This window comes from Macrobrachium nipponense, chromosome 29 (genome assembly GCF_015104395.2).
Source record: "Macrobrachium nipponense isolate FS-2020 chromosome 29, ASM1510439v2, whole genome shotgun sequence".
In the NCBI taxonomy this organism is placed as follows: Eukaryota; Metazoa; Arthropoda; class Malacostraca; order Decapoda; family Palaemonidae; genus Macrobrachium; species Macrobrachium nipponense.
In genome coordinates this window covers 13,947,614-13,961,703 of record NC_061092.1, presented here as the reverse complement: position 1 = coordinate 13,961,703, position 14,090 = coordinate 13,947,614, and the positions used below count along the sequence as shown (strand labels likewise).

At 42.9% G+C, this 14,090-nt stretch overlaps 1 long non-coding RNA gene across 1 annotated transcript; it reads left to right on the top strand.

Annotated features, from left to right (window-relative positions):
- Positions 1-339: 339 nt before the first annotated feature.
- On the top strand, positions 340-10,965 carry LOC135206139 (uncharacterized). The gene is made up of 3 exons (XR_010312687.1): positions 340-869; positions 1,211-1,332; positions 10,524-10,965. It is a non-coding gene; the product is annotated as an uncharacterized LOC135206139 (long non-coding RNA).
- The last annotated feature ends 3,125 nt before the right edge of the window (positions 10,966-14,090 follow it).

The following is a 14,090-nucleotide window of genomic DNA, read 5'->3' as shown; positions in this document are numbered from 1 at the left end:
CTAACTATATAAAAACTAGCAAATATTTAAATAGGAGCATTTTACTTAATTCGTGGTGCGGAGCTATAACTTCAACGAACTTTAGAATTTAAGTTCTTTTGATTTTAAAGCTTACACAAATACCAACCTCGTTCATTAAAATTTTTAAAAAGATAACCATGCGTAAAAAATTAGTAAAGAGGCAGGGCCGGATTAAGATCCTTAGAGGCCCTAAGCATTTCAAAAGATTTTGATGACCCTCTAATTCTAATATATGTAATTTAAAATATAAACAATAATAAAACTGTAAAATGAAATTTTATTTATCAAAATTAAACAAAACTTACAGTAAGAGGGAAAATATATTTTTTTATACTTCCACTTGATTTATATTTGAGAAGTTTTCTCCTTTTTTTAATTGTAAAGTCTTTTATCAGATCATCAAAACTAATCTTATGAAATGCATCTGCCTCTATACTTAATAGAGATAAGGCATCCTGCCAGCCTTGTTGCATAGGTGTTCTGATAGGCCTTTGTTTTACATTTAAATTGATCTAATAATCTAAACATAAGTTTCTCAGAGTAGCCTTTGGTTCTGAATTTAAATATTTTTGTAATCTTGTGAATTACTGTCACATATTGGAAAAATTAGGAATATGCTAAGGAATGTTGAAATTTCACTGTTACGGTTTTGAAATTTCATTTTTACGGTTATAATAATCTTTTTTTTTCTCCAAAAATCTCCTAATCCAATTTTTCTGTTTCAGGGAAACGCTGAGTGGTCACAACTTTCAGCTGAAGCAGCTGAAGTCGTCAAGATATAGAAATAGTATAATTTGGAGTATATTCAGCCAAAAGGTTGCTGTTCAAGTGAAATTTGTATTCGTGTGGTAGGGATGAACTAGTTCCGCTTCTGTTGTCTTTCAGCTGACAATGAATCAAGATTAGATTTCCATATCAGTGATATGGTTAAAGTGCCATTAGCGATTAGTACTTGTTAAAACGGGAGATAAAACAAGCTTCTAAATGTCAAGATGAACATGGTTTTGTTTCTATTATTATAATTTTACAAACCTTGCTTGCCAAGGATTTGGAGCCTTAAGTTTTGACAGATTTTGTTTATTTGTTACCATGACACTGATGTTTTTAAGATTATTAACCACAGTATGCATAAAGGCACAGTAGTGAAGTATTTGTAACAAGGTGGACGTTATTGATTTCTTATTTCCAGATAAATAATGCTGCCGGGTGAAAATCCTTCGTCTGTTTTAATTATCAAGAGATCTTAAGGTAACCTATGTAATAGTTTCCTCTCTGGCCCACTGTGAGATGAACAAACTACTCCATGTTAGGGTGAGTAGCATGTTAGTGGTGAGTAGAATGTTAAATTGATTATGCACTTGATAAAACTTAACTTGTGTATTTTTATATACTACTGTATATTATATAGAAAGTAAGAGGTGTAAGCAAAGAATTCTTCAGGTTTATGCCCAGAGGCTTTCTGCTTCACAAAATGTGTAAGAAGTGAAGACTATTATAGTTGTAAGTATATTGCAGGAAATAGAGGCTAAAGGCTAGTAAGCCACATTTTGCGGGAAATTGTGGTATAAATGATTGCAATTACAGTAATGAGACAAAGTACTTGCTCTAGTCTACAGAACTTTGTTCAACTATTGTTTTTTCCCTGCATCTGTTATTTTGAATGTTCCCTGTTTCCAGTTGTGGTCAGTTTGATTTAGACCAGTTGTTGCAAAGTTCTTCTCTGTACATATTGTGCAGGATAATCTTTTATTACTAAGTGGTTATGTCATTGTTATTGACTTCACCTACTGAGCTTGAGAAATTAGCATGTGAGCTCAACATTTTTATACATGCAACTTACCCGGCAGATATATACTTAGCTATAGACTCCGTCGTCCCGACAGAATTCAAAACTCGCGGCACACGCTACAGGTAGGTCAGGTGATCTACCATTCCCGCCGCTGGGTGGCGGAATCCCGACCATTCCCGTTTTCTGAGCCAGATTTTCTCTGTCGCTGAGGCCGGCAACAACTGTTGTTTGGTCTCTCCTGATTGGAATTCTGCTCATTTGCCGAGAATTGGTTGGACTCATTTGGTGAAGTACTCTTGTTTATTCTCGGGATTGGCATACGCTTATTTTGGACTGGATTAGGACTTGGATTTGGTTTTTTCTATTAAGATGGCTGAAGTTAAAGTAACACCTAAGTGTAGGGTTTGTGCAAGGGAAGAATGCAGAACTAGGTTGTTTAAAGCAGAGGTAGATCCTCATACACTTTGTAGTAAATGTAGAGGTTCTGAATGTGCGTTTGATAGAACTTGTGCTGAATGTGAAGGGCTTACAGAGCAAGGATGGAAGGATTTAGCTTCTTATATTAAGAAAAGAGAGAAGGATAGAGCTAGGAAAGCGTCAGCTAGAAGCTCGAGTAGATCTTGTTCTTTTGAGCCTGAATTAGAAACTAACAAGCTAGATGATGTTTCTCCCATAACCTCAGCCCCTTCTCCCTGTGTTGAATCTAAGGATTCATTTTCAGAAATGGAAAAAATGAGATCCTCGATCAGGGAGCTTCAGGAGCAGCTTAAAGCTATGGAAACACAAGGTAAGAGTGTCAGTGAATACAGTGACCCCAGTGCAGTGCTCCGCATTGCTCCTAGGCCTAGACCGCTTCCAAACTCCCAGGACCAGGGGAGGAGGAATGTCAAAAGCCGCAGGGAGGATGTGGAGCATCCCCAACGATCAGGCGTCCCTTCGGCAGATCCTGAAGTAACGACCCAGGCTGCCTTGGATAGCCGTAGAAAAGGCATCCTGAGAGTGTTTTTCTGCGTCGGACTCCTCCTCGTCCAGGCGTGGATGGAGCTCTGCTTCGAAGTCTCGTCCTCTGAAGAGATCGTGGGTAGCGCCGAAAGGAGACGCTTTTGATTCAAGCCCAGAGCGATTTCCAGAGGATTTTCCTTCGACTAGTAAGAAGGCGAGAAGACTGTCTCCAGCGCCTCAAGACCCGACTAAGCTTTTCCTGCTTAATTTACAGGAACAAATATCCTCCTTGGTAGGCGCTCTACATAAGGATTCGTCTCGAAGAAAAGACTCCTCCCTTCCAGTGAAGAGATCGAAGTTTTCTTCTCCTGGTAGGAGAGAAGTTTCTCACTCTAGCAGGCGCTCGTCACCGGAGAGACTCTCTCGTTCTCCCTTTAAACGATCCTCTCCTATCTATAGGAAGAAAGTTCCCAGCGGTAGCCGCTCGCAGAGCAAGCGATCAGCTACGTCTCTTAGGAGAAGTCAGGAGTCGGACTCCTCTTCTGAGGATCAGGATAGGCGTCAAGAGCCTAAGAAGCAGGAGATTTTTAGACACATAGAGTTGACAGAGCCTAGTAGGCGCCAAGAATATAACAGGTGTATAGAGCCTAACAGACGCCAGGAGTCTTGTGAGAGGCGTCAAGAGCCTACCAGGAGTCACGACAAGCGCCAGGAGTCAAGCAGGCACCAGGAAGCAAGCAGGCTTCAGGAGTCGAGCAGGTGTCAGGAGTCGGGTAGGCGCCAGGAGTCTAGCAGACGCCAGGAGTCGAGCAGGCGTCAGGAGTCGAGTAGGCGCCAGGCTCCTTGTACGAGCTTAGGTCAGAGTAAGACCCCTTCGCACTTTATGAGTTCTTCGGAGAGTAGGAGCCCTTCACCTGGTAGGAAACAGGTTCCTGAGAGGAGATCTCGTGCGTTTAAGAACCCTATTGCGCCTTGTAGTAGCAAGGATTTGTCACACGGGCGACGTTCTTCTTCTTTTGACAGAAGTCCCTCGACTACTAAGAACCGCTCTTCTCCGAAAGGATCCCCTACAGCCGAAGACTTAGAAGAAGTCTCGGATGAAGAATTACCAGTGGATGTAGTAGTCTCTGATTATAAGAGATTGTCCTTGTTGTTGTTGCAGGAGTTCGGGGATAAGCTTCAACCAGCGGATCCGCCCTCTCCAGGATCTTTGCTATCAAGCACGAAGTCTCCAAAAGCATCCTCATTTGTAAAAATGCGTCCAGCCCTTAGTATGAAAAAAGCGTTCAAAGGCTTTGGAGAATGGCTTAAGAATAAAAGAGAGGCGGGCAAGACTGTTTTTTCATGCCCTCCTTCAAAGTTGACGGGTAAACCTGGAAGATGGTACGATACCCAGGAACCTAAGGGCTTATGGACTGCCTTCATCGGCAGAAAGACGCAGATTACGCTTCCTTAGTAGATTCTTCAAGGAGGCGCGCTCTACTATCAGCAAAAGCTACTTGGGGGATGTGTGAACTGGACCATCTACTAAAGGGACTCTTTAGGATACTCGAAGTATTCAATTTTATGGACTGGGCTTTGGGAGCCCTTGCGAAGAGAGCCCAAGATCCCGAATTTGTCACTATGGACGAATTATCGAGTGTATTATCGTGTCTGGACAGAGCGGTGATGGACGGCTCGGTGGAAGTGGCTGCTCTTTTTGGATCGGGAGTTTTGAAAAAGAGAGCAGTGTACGGGTCTTTCCTGTCCAAGTCAGTATCTCCTCTACAGAGGTCGGCCTTGCTATATTCGCCACTTTCTAACCACCTTTTCCCACAGGACACGGTGAGGGATGTAGCAAAATCATTAGCTGGAAAAGCCACACAGGATCTACTGACACAGTCAGCAAAGAGGTTCAAGCCTGCTGTTCCTTTTCAAAAGAAGGATAAAGCACCTCTTCAGCAGCCCTTTCGAGGAGCCTCTTCCTCCTCAAGAACCCCTTTTAGAGGTAGAACACCGGATACCAGAGGAAGACCTTCCAGGAGACCCGCAGGGAAGGCAAAATGAAGAAGAAGTCCTCCAGATAGCGGTAGGCGCCAGACTGTCGAACTTTGCCAGAGTCTGGGCGAAGAGAGGGGCGGACAGCTGGACCCGCTCTATCCTCGAGAGAGGATACCTCATCCCCTTCAGGGAATATCCTCCCTTAACAAGAACTCCAAGGGATTAACAGCGAGATACAAAGATCCTGTCAAGAGTCAAGCTCTCCTGCAAGCAGTAGAACTTATGTTGCAGAAAAGGGCAATAGAACCGGTTCAAGATCTCCATTCACCAGGTTCTACAAACCGTCTATTCCTGGTACCAAAAGCCTCGGGCGGGTGGAGGCCGGTTTTGGACGTAAGTGCGCTGAACGTCTTTGTGATAAAGAAGAAGTTCTCGATGGAGACCTCTTCCTCTGTACTTTCTGCTCTTCGTCCAGGGGACTGGATGGTATCCCTGGACCTTCAAGATGCATATTTCCATGTGCCAATTCATCCGGCATCAAGGAAATACCTAAGATTCATGTCACAGGGAAGAGTGTTTCAATTTCGAGCGCTTTGCTTCGGACTATCGACGGCCCCGCAAGTCTTCACAGGTATCCTAAGGAATGTGGCGCATTGGCTACATTTAGAAGGGATCAGAATCTCGATGTATTTGGACGACTGGCTAATACGAGCAAAGTCGAAGGAACAGTGTCTGGAGGACCTTTCGGTAACATTAAAGATGACGCAGTCATTGGGACTCCTAGTCAACCTTGAGAAGTCCCAGCTGGATCCCCAGCAGAACATAGTTTATCTGGGGATTCGGATGGATTCTCGGGGTTTTCTAGCGTCTCCATCAACAGAGAGAATAGTGCTGCCTTACAAAGGTGTCAGTATTTCTAGGGAAAGAGCATTGCTCCGCGAGGGAGTGGATGAGTTTGCTGGGAACCATTTCCTCGTTGGAGCAGTTCGTTTCCTTAGGGAGACTGCACTAAGACCCCTTCAGTATTATCTGAAGGAGAACTGGGATCAAAGTTCCCAGGACCTCGAAGAGTCATTCAGGATAACAGACAAGGTCAAACAAGATCTTCGGTGGTGGTTAGACCCGAAGAAACTCGGTCAAGGAATATCCTTGCACATAAAGAGCCCTCTCCGAGCGTTGTTTGCAGACGCATCGGACGTAGGGTGGGGAGCAACGTTGGATTCGCAAGAAGTGTCGGGAACCTGGGAAGGAGCTCAGGTGTCCTGGCACATAAACAAAAAGGAACTAAAAGCCATTCACCTAGCTCTCTTGCACTTTCAAGAACAGATCTCGGGATTGATCATTCAGGTCAATTCCGACAACACGACAGCCCTAGCATATATCAGGAAGCAAGGGGGAACTCATTCATTTTCCCTTTACAAGACAGCGAGGGAGTTGTTGCTTTGGGCGCAAGAGAAACAGATCTCTCTTCTAACGAGATTTATTCAGGGAGAGAGAAATGTTCGAGCGGATCTGCTAAGCAGAAGAAACCAAGTGCTCCCCACCGAATGGACTCTCAACCCTCAAGTGTGCGATCAGTTATGGGGGTTATGGGGAAGGCCGAACGTAGACTTGTTCGCAACCAACTGGAACAAGAGGTTGGAGAATTATTGCCCCCCCATCGCAGATCCAAGAGCAATAGCGATAGACGGCCTCCTCATGGATTGGAAGGGAATAGACGGGTATGCTTTTCCCCCCTTCAAACTGGTAGGGGAAGTATTAAGAAAGTTTTGCCTCCTCAGAGGGAACGAAATTGACTTTGATCGCCCCCTTTTGGCCAGCCCTAGATTGGGTGACAGAGTTGCTGGAGTGGATAGTGGATCTTCCCAGATCGCTCCCACTAAGGAGCGATCTTCTCAAACAACCCCACTTCGACAGGTATCACAAAAACCTCCCCGCTCTAAGTCTGACTGCCTTCAGACTATCGAAGGACTCGTTAGAGCGAGGGGGTTTTCTCGCGAAGCTTCAAAAGCAATCGCAAGAGCCAGGAGACCATCCACATTACGGGTGTACCAGTCGAAGTGGGAGGTGTTTAGAAGATGGTGCAGGACGCATGAGCTATCCTCTTCCAGTACCTCTATAACCGACATTGCAAATTTTCTTCTTTACCTTAGAAGAAAGTGTGGCCTAGCTGTATCTACGATCAAGGGGTATAGAAGTATGCTGGCCTCGGTTTTTAGGCATAGGGGTCTGGATGTGTCGGACAATAAGGATCTACATGACCTTATTAGGTCTTTCGAGACCTCAAAAAGTCAGAATAATAAAAATCCCAGTTGGAACTTGGATATAGTGCTTCATTATCTGATGTCTGAAAGATTCGTACCTTCCAATAATTCTTCTTTTAGAGATTTGGCAAGGAAGTCTCTATTCCTGTTCGCCTTAGTCACGGCAAAAAGGGTGAGTGAACTTCAAGCGTTAGAGGGCAGAGTGGGTTTTAAGGAGGAGGCTGCAATTTGCTCTTTTAAGCCTCTCTTCTTAGCCAAGAACGAAAACCCATCAAAACCGTGGCCTAGAAGCTTCGAAGTGAAGGCACTCTCTTCTCTTACGGGGGAAGAACAGGAGAAGACCCTTTGTCCAGTAAGAACGCTAAAATTTTATTTACAAAGAAAGTCTCTTTTGGGAGGTACGCAGGAAAGTCTTTGGTGTTCGGTCAAGGATCCTACAAGGCCAATATCAAAAAACGCCCTTACGTTTTTCATTAAAGACATTATTAAGGAAGCGCATCTTAAATGTGGTGAAGAACAATTTAAACTCCTCAGGGTAAAAGCACACGAAGTGAGGGCCATAGCAACCTCAATGGCTTTTCATAAAACGTGTCCCTTCAAATCTAATTGAATCCACGTATTGGAAGTGTAACTCAGTGTTCGCCTCTCATTATCTAAGGGATGTGAGTTCTTATGAGAAGTGCTTTTCACTGGGAGCGTATGTGTCCGCGGATTTAGTGCTGGGAGGAGGAGCTGAGGTTAATCCTAATTAGTTAGGTTATGTAATTTTAACATTATGGTGTTTGGTTTTTATGGTTGACTGAAAGAGGGTATAGGAATAACCCCTTTCAGTTCTTAGATTTAACATGGTTAGGAAGGTCAGGTGGTCGGGATTAACTTTTGGTCTCCTCGTTGTGCATTATGTAAAGAAAGCCTAAGCTCTGTCATGTAAGAGGGCTAGCCCCCATTGATAAGATACAGGTCAGGCTCTGCATGTAAGCGGGTAAGCCCCATTGGTACGATCCATGCAGGTTCTGTCGCGTAAGCGGGCTAGCCCCCATTGACATGATCCAGAAGGGCTGTTCGGTCATAGGTGGTTTACCTCACTGAAGCTCTTGAGGCATGCAGACTAAATGACAGTAATCATGAAGTCTTCGGCCCAAACAGGTAAGAACCAAGGATTGATATCCTACAACAATTGTTGTTTCCCGTTATTAAAATTTTTTTTTATATATATAGCTGTCTCTCGCCCTCCACCAAGGGTGTCAATCAGCTAAGTATATATCTGCCGGGTAAGTTGCATGTATAAAAATGATATTGTTAAGATACAATAAAGTTTTATACATACCTACTTACCTGGCAGATATATACGATTAAGGGCCCACCCAGCCTCCCCTCAGGAGACAGGTGTAAGAGAAAATCTGGCTCAGAAAACGGGAATGGTCGGGATTCCGCCACCCAGCGGCGGGAATGGTAGATCACCTAACCTACCTGTAGCGTGTGCCGCGAGTTTTGAATTCTGTCGGGACGACGGAGTCTATAGCTAAGTATATATCTGCCAGGTAAGTATGTATAAAACTTTATTGTATCTTAACAATATCATTTTTTATTCTTGTGTCAGTGTCCAGATCCAAACAGTTTGCTTACCAACTATGGGACAGTCTTTCTGAGTGTATAGGGAATTCTGTAGATGAGTGGTTTCAAGGTTGTAATGTTACCAGCACAAGCGGGTAATGATCAAGACAAGTGGCACTAGGGCTGTAAACACTTTTGGACATCGACAAGATAGGTGGAAACTTGCAAATTATGTCCATGATTTGACCAGTATACACTGCATATCGATTTAAAGAAGTTTTTTGTATTCAGAGTAAGCTTTGACAGTTGCATTTGACTTGAGAAATCAATAAATGTAGTGGCCTGTAACAAAGCAACTCTTCAGGGAAGACATTCCAAAACATTTTTTGTTTCAAACATTCCAGTATTAAGTAAGCTTCAGAATTTCTGTAAGTACTGCTGACACATAAAGGGACTTTATCTTGGTTATCAATCGAAGCTTATTCCAGGCCACCTTAACTTGGCCTAAGTACTTCTCTTGAGGAAAATAGCTTCATTTTTTGGAAGTGTTTTGTTCGACAACTTGAAATTAGATTGACTGACACTTCCTTGAAATAATGTTCAATGACACTATTATTCAGTTTTAATAGACTGCACATGTTACTTTGTTCAGAATATTGCAAAATTTTCTGACAGGAGCCAGCATGGTAAAATTCAATTTTTGAGTAGGAATTTTCCTAGACCATGTTGTTTCAGCAGTTCACTTAGCAATTGGTGAAGATTTGGCCTTTTTTCAGGGTGAAAAAGTTTGTTGTAGTAAAAAGAGTTGTTCAACAGCATTTATCCAGATGTCTGCAGTATAGAAAATTTGCTGCCTTTAAAAAAAGTATGGTCAAGGGATATTGTCATATACTCTCTTATTATATGGCCTTTCTAAGCCAGTTTTCTTACTGTGTTCTATCTATAAAATTTAGATTGTTACTAATTGGTGTTAAGTGTACACCTTAGGTCTTTGGATTAATTTTTTAATCCTTATGATTAATGCGTTTAGATAGGAGGACTCCATGACTTCCTCTACAAGTGTGATGCCTGCTTTTAATGAAATTATATTAATTTCTGGTATGGCATGCAATGCAAGTGGTTTTTCTTGAATGTTTTTCATGTTGGTCAATTTCATTTTTGTTGTCACGAGTCATTAAAGAGTAATGACCCAACAAACAAATTATTAGAAGACATCCATTCCTATTAAGGAAGTACATACTTTTATTATAGTTAGTTAAATATGGCTAAATCTACTCTTCCTCACTGTTTGTGCTTTTATATAAGCCATTTCATTTAGTTTTTCCAACATTTTGCAAGTGGATGTTACCTTAAATTTTGCAAAGTTATCATTTAAAAGTCCTAGTGAGGTGCTATATAGACAAACTTTGAAAAGTCCTAGTGAGTGCTATATAGACAATCTTGAGAGGGCATTTTTTGTTGTCATCTCTACAGCTTGTTTCAGGTCTCAAAGTTTTACTTCAAAGGCTCTCTAGAAAACAGGGTTCATAAGCTTAACTTGCTCTTGAATTGGCTTCCTATTTGTAATTGGGATTTTCTTACTTTGATATTGTTCACTTGAGAATAAACAAATGGAGATGTCTTAATTGCTCAGGTTTTATGCTGTAATTATTGTGGGTATTTAACAGTATGTACTAATGGAGCATTACACAATGCTTCAGAGCCTGAAAGAAAGGTTGCCTTTAACATTGAACCTTTTTGTCTTTCATTGAACCTGATATTAATAATAGTTTAAATATTTCTAGTTTAATTTGTGTAATTAAGGGTATATTTTACAAGTTGCATCTTCTTGCATAACTGTTGTCGTGTAGGTATTTTAAGTCTAAAAAGCTAAGATGTAATTATATTAATTTTATTAAAAACTGATTTACATAAGGTACATCACAAACAGTTTATTAAAATTAGTTGTTTATGTAAGAACTGAATCTCCACAGGACTAGTTAAGGACTGCTAGGTTGGAATATTTAAAGATCATCAGATGAACCTCCCCCTACAATTGCAGTATCCATCATCAAGCTTGTAGAACTACCATGACCTAGCATTGAAGACTGCCATTATACTAGTGCTGCGATACTTCAAGCTAGCATCCTTTAGCACGAGCACTGAAAGTTTAATTGGGTCTGCAGAATGTGGTATCAATGCACTCCCACACCTTAAAGTACACTAGCATTGAAAATCAAACTTGCACCATCATTTTACCCTAGTATATTAGAAAAAGTCAGGAAGTAATTTGGAAATTATCCGCTTAGGAAAAAGTTTGTAAGTTATCTTGAGTGTCTTGACAAATTCGGCTAATGTAATTTTTCTTGTGGATTTTAAAAAATTGGAGTTTTTGGCTCAACTCCATTACTTTTAAACTTTTTCATTAGGCTAGAAAAATATACTGGTAAATATATGCTATGTGAATTTTTAGACTATTTCATAGAAGCCTTTTGTCTATTTGACTAAACCTGATATTGAAAGTAGTTGAAATATTTCTAGTTAAATTTGTGTAATTAAGGGTATATTTTACAAGTTGCATTTTCTTGCATAACTGTTGTTCTGTAGGTTTTTCAAGTCTAAAGCTGTAATTATTTTTATTTATTTAAAAACATTTATATCAGGTACATCACAAACAATTTTTTAAAATTAGTTGTTTATCTAAGAACTGAATCTCCACAGGACTAGACAAGGAGGACTACTAAGCTGGAATATTTTAAAAGATCATTGGATGAAACTACCCCTACAATGGCGGTGCCAGAGGAACTGAATTTCCACAGTACTAGCCCGGAATATTTAAAGATCATCAGAAGAACCTCCCCCTACAATGGCAGTGCCAGCACCAATGATAGTTTATTGCAAAAATGACAATTTGTCGAAAATTGCATTTTTCCTAACTATACAAACCTGAGGTCCTTTAACAATAGGAAGGTAACTAGCGGCAGCTGGGACGGTCGTAAGCTTCGAACAAGGGGAGAATGGTAGTTAACTGCTTGTCCGATCGTGCGCGCGCCCAGCGGCGCCGAGAGGTGAAGAATCACTTTTGCTTTTAGGCCCATGCAAAAAGTTGCAGAGTGAGGGGTGGCATGAGGTGGGACTATATGTAAAGGACCTCAGGTTTGTATAGTTAGGAAAAATGCAATTTTCGACAAATTGTCATTTGTTCCGATACGTAATACAAACCCTCGGTCCTTTAACAATAGGAAGACTCACTTCTTGGTGGGAGGAATCTGAGTCTTTTTGGTGAACAGACTGGTGTTCGTCCAACCCTGGAGTGCCTCCCTGGTCGTAAGAGCAAGGGAGGGATCCAAACCTCTGTCCGATTGATCGGGGTGTGCACCGCAGGATCAATGGTCAGACCTCTGGGCCAAGTACTAAGAGAGAGGCAAGCGTATCTCTTCGTACCAGCAAGCAAGAACTTGTTCCTGTTTGCAAGAGACAATCATAAAATGATGGGTTTGTCTCAAATTGGCATCCACTTCCTCCCCCTTGTTGGAGGAAGTGGTGGATATTTACTCCTATCCCTACTGAAAGGGATAGGATGGTGCTCTATTGAGTAGCTCACCTGCATCTCGTCCTTACCCAGCAGGGTGACGACCGTGTCCCTCTACCCAGAGGTAGAGGGAAGAAAAAGATGGGAAGAGGAGCCAGTCACACTCTCATTCCTCATCCATTCTTACGGTCACACCAGGACTCGATGCTGTTCAGCCTGCGAGGGTCTGGGTTAACTACACGTGTTGAGCAACCACCACGGTTCCCAAGGAAAAAGATCCAAGGAACTGTGGGCAATATCCCGAAGGTAGAAGGAGGTGCATGCGGTCCGGTTGGACCAGGCGCCTGCCTTCATTACCTGCGCCACGGAGAAGTTCTTGCGGAACGCGAGAGAATGATGAAGAGGCGTCCACACTCATCCTGGGTGTCGAGTTTCTTCAGACAGCTCCGTCGCGCCTTCACAGGACAAAGCAGCATAGCCTTCGTATCGGAGGCGGTGAAGTCCATTAGGGAGGGTATTGTGAAGGACTCGAACCAATCGTCAGTTACCGAAGGGTTCTGAGTCTTCGCTACGAAGATCGGTACGAAATCGAGCGTCACATATCCCCATCCCTTTGTGCTTGACTTCTCAAGAGAAGTCATGCAGTTACCTAAGACGAAAAGAAGGGGATAGTCGTATGACCTATCCCTCTTCTCGACTTTGGTTATGTACAGTACTCATACTGACAAGCTATTAAGACGAAGTAATGATTGCTCTGGAACAACCGAACTAAGTCCACAGAATAGTTCGTAACTGACTCGGGCGCTCTGACAGCTGCCGACTGACTGGTTCGGAATCAGTAGAGGCAAGCTGTCCAAGCATCCGGGTAAGTCACGTGACCTTCGCCCTTTAAAGAGTTATGCTGAGAGACCAAACAAATAAAATGACAATTTGTCGAAAATTGCATTTTTCCTAACTATACAAACCTGAGGTCCTTTAACAATAGGAAGGTAACTAGCGGCAGCTGGGACGGTCGTAAGCTTCGAACAAGGGGAGAACGGTAGTTAACTGCTTGTCCGATCGTGCGCACGCCGCGCGCCCGGGCGGTGAAGAATCACTTTTGCTTTAGGCCCATGCAAAAAGTTGCAGAGTGAGGGGTGGTATGAGGTGGGACTATATGTAAAGGACCTCAGGTTTGTATAGTTAGGAAAAATGCAATTTTCGACAAATTGTCATTTGTTCCGATACGTAATACAAACCCTCGGTCCTTTAACAATAGGAAGACTCACTTCTTGGTGGGTGGAATCTGAGTCTTTTTGGTGAACAGACTGGTGTTCGTCCAACCTTGGAATGCCTCCCTGGTCGTAAGAGCAAGGGAGGGATCCAAACCTCTGTCCGATTGATCGGGGTGTGCACCGCAGGATCAATGGTCAGACCTCTGAGCCAAGTACTAAGAGAGAGGCAAGCGTATCTCGTTGTACCAGCAAGTAAGAACTTGCTCCATTACAAGAGCCAACATAAAGTTATGGGTTTATTTCAAGTAGGCATCCACTCCTTCCCCCTTGTTGGAGGGAGTGGAGGATATTTGCTTCTATCCCTAACTAAAGGAATAGACTGGGGCTCGGTGAGTAGTGCTTACCTGCATGAATTCCTTCCCAGCATGTGACGACCGTGACCCTCTGCCCACAGGTAGAGAGAGAGAAAGATGGAGAAGAGAAGCCAGTCGCACTCTCATTCAACCATTCATTCCTACAGTCACACCAGGGGGGAATCGATGCTGTTCTGCCTGCTCGGGTGCTGGGTAAGCTTACACAACGTGTTGAGCAGCCACCACAGTCCCAAGGAAAAAGTATCCAAGGACTTGTGGGCAATATCCCGAAGGTAGAAGGACGTGAAGGTAGTCTGGTTGGCCCAGACACCTGCCTTCAGGACCTGCGCCACGGAGAAGTTCTTACGGAACGCCAAAGAGGGTCCAATACCTCTGACTTCGTGGGCTCTCGGTCGGAGCGTACGGATGTCGTCACTACCATCAGCCTCGTACGCCCTCCTG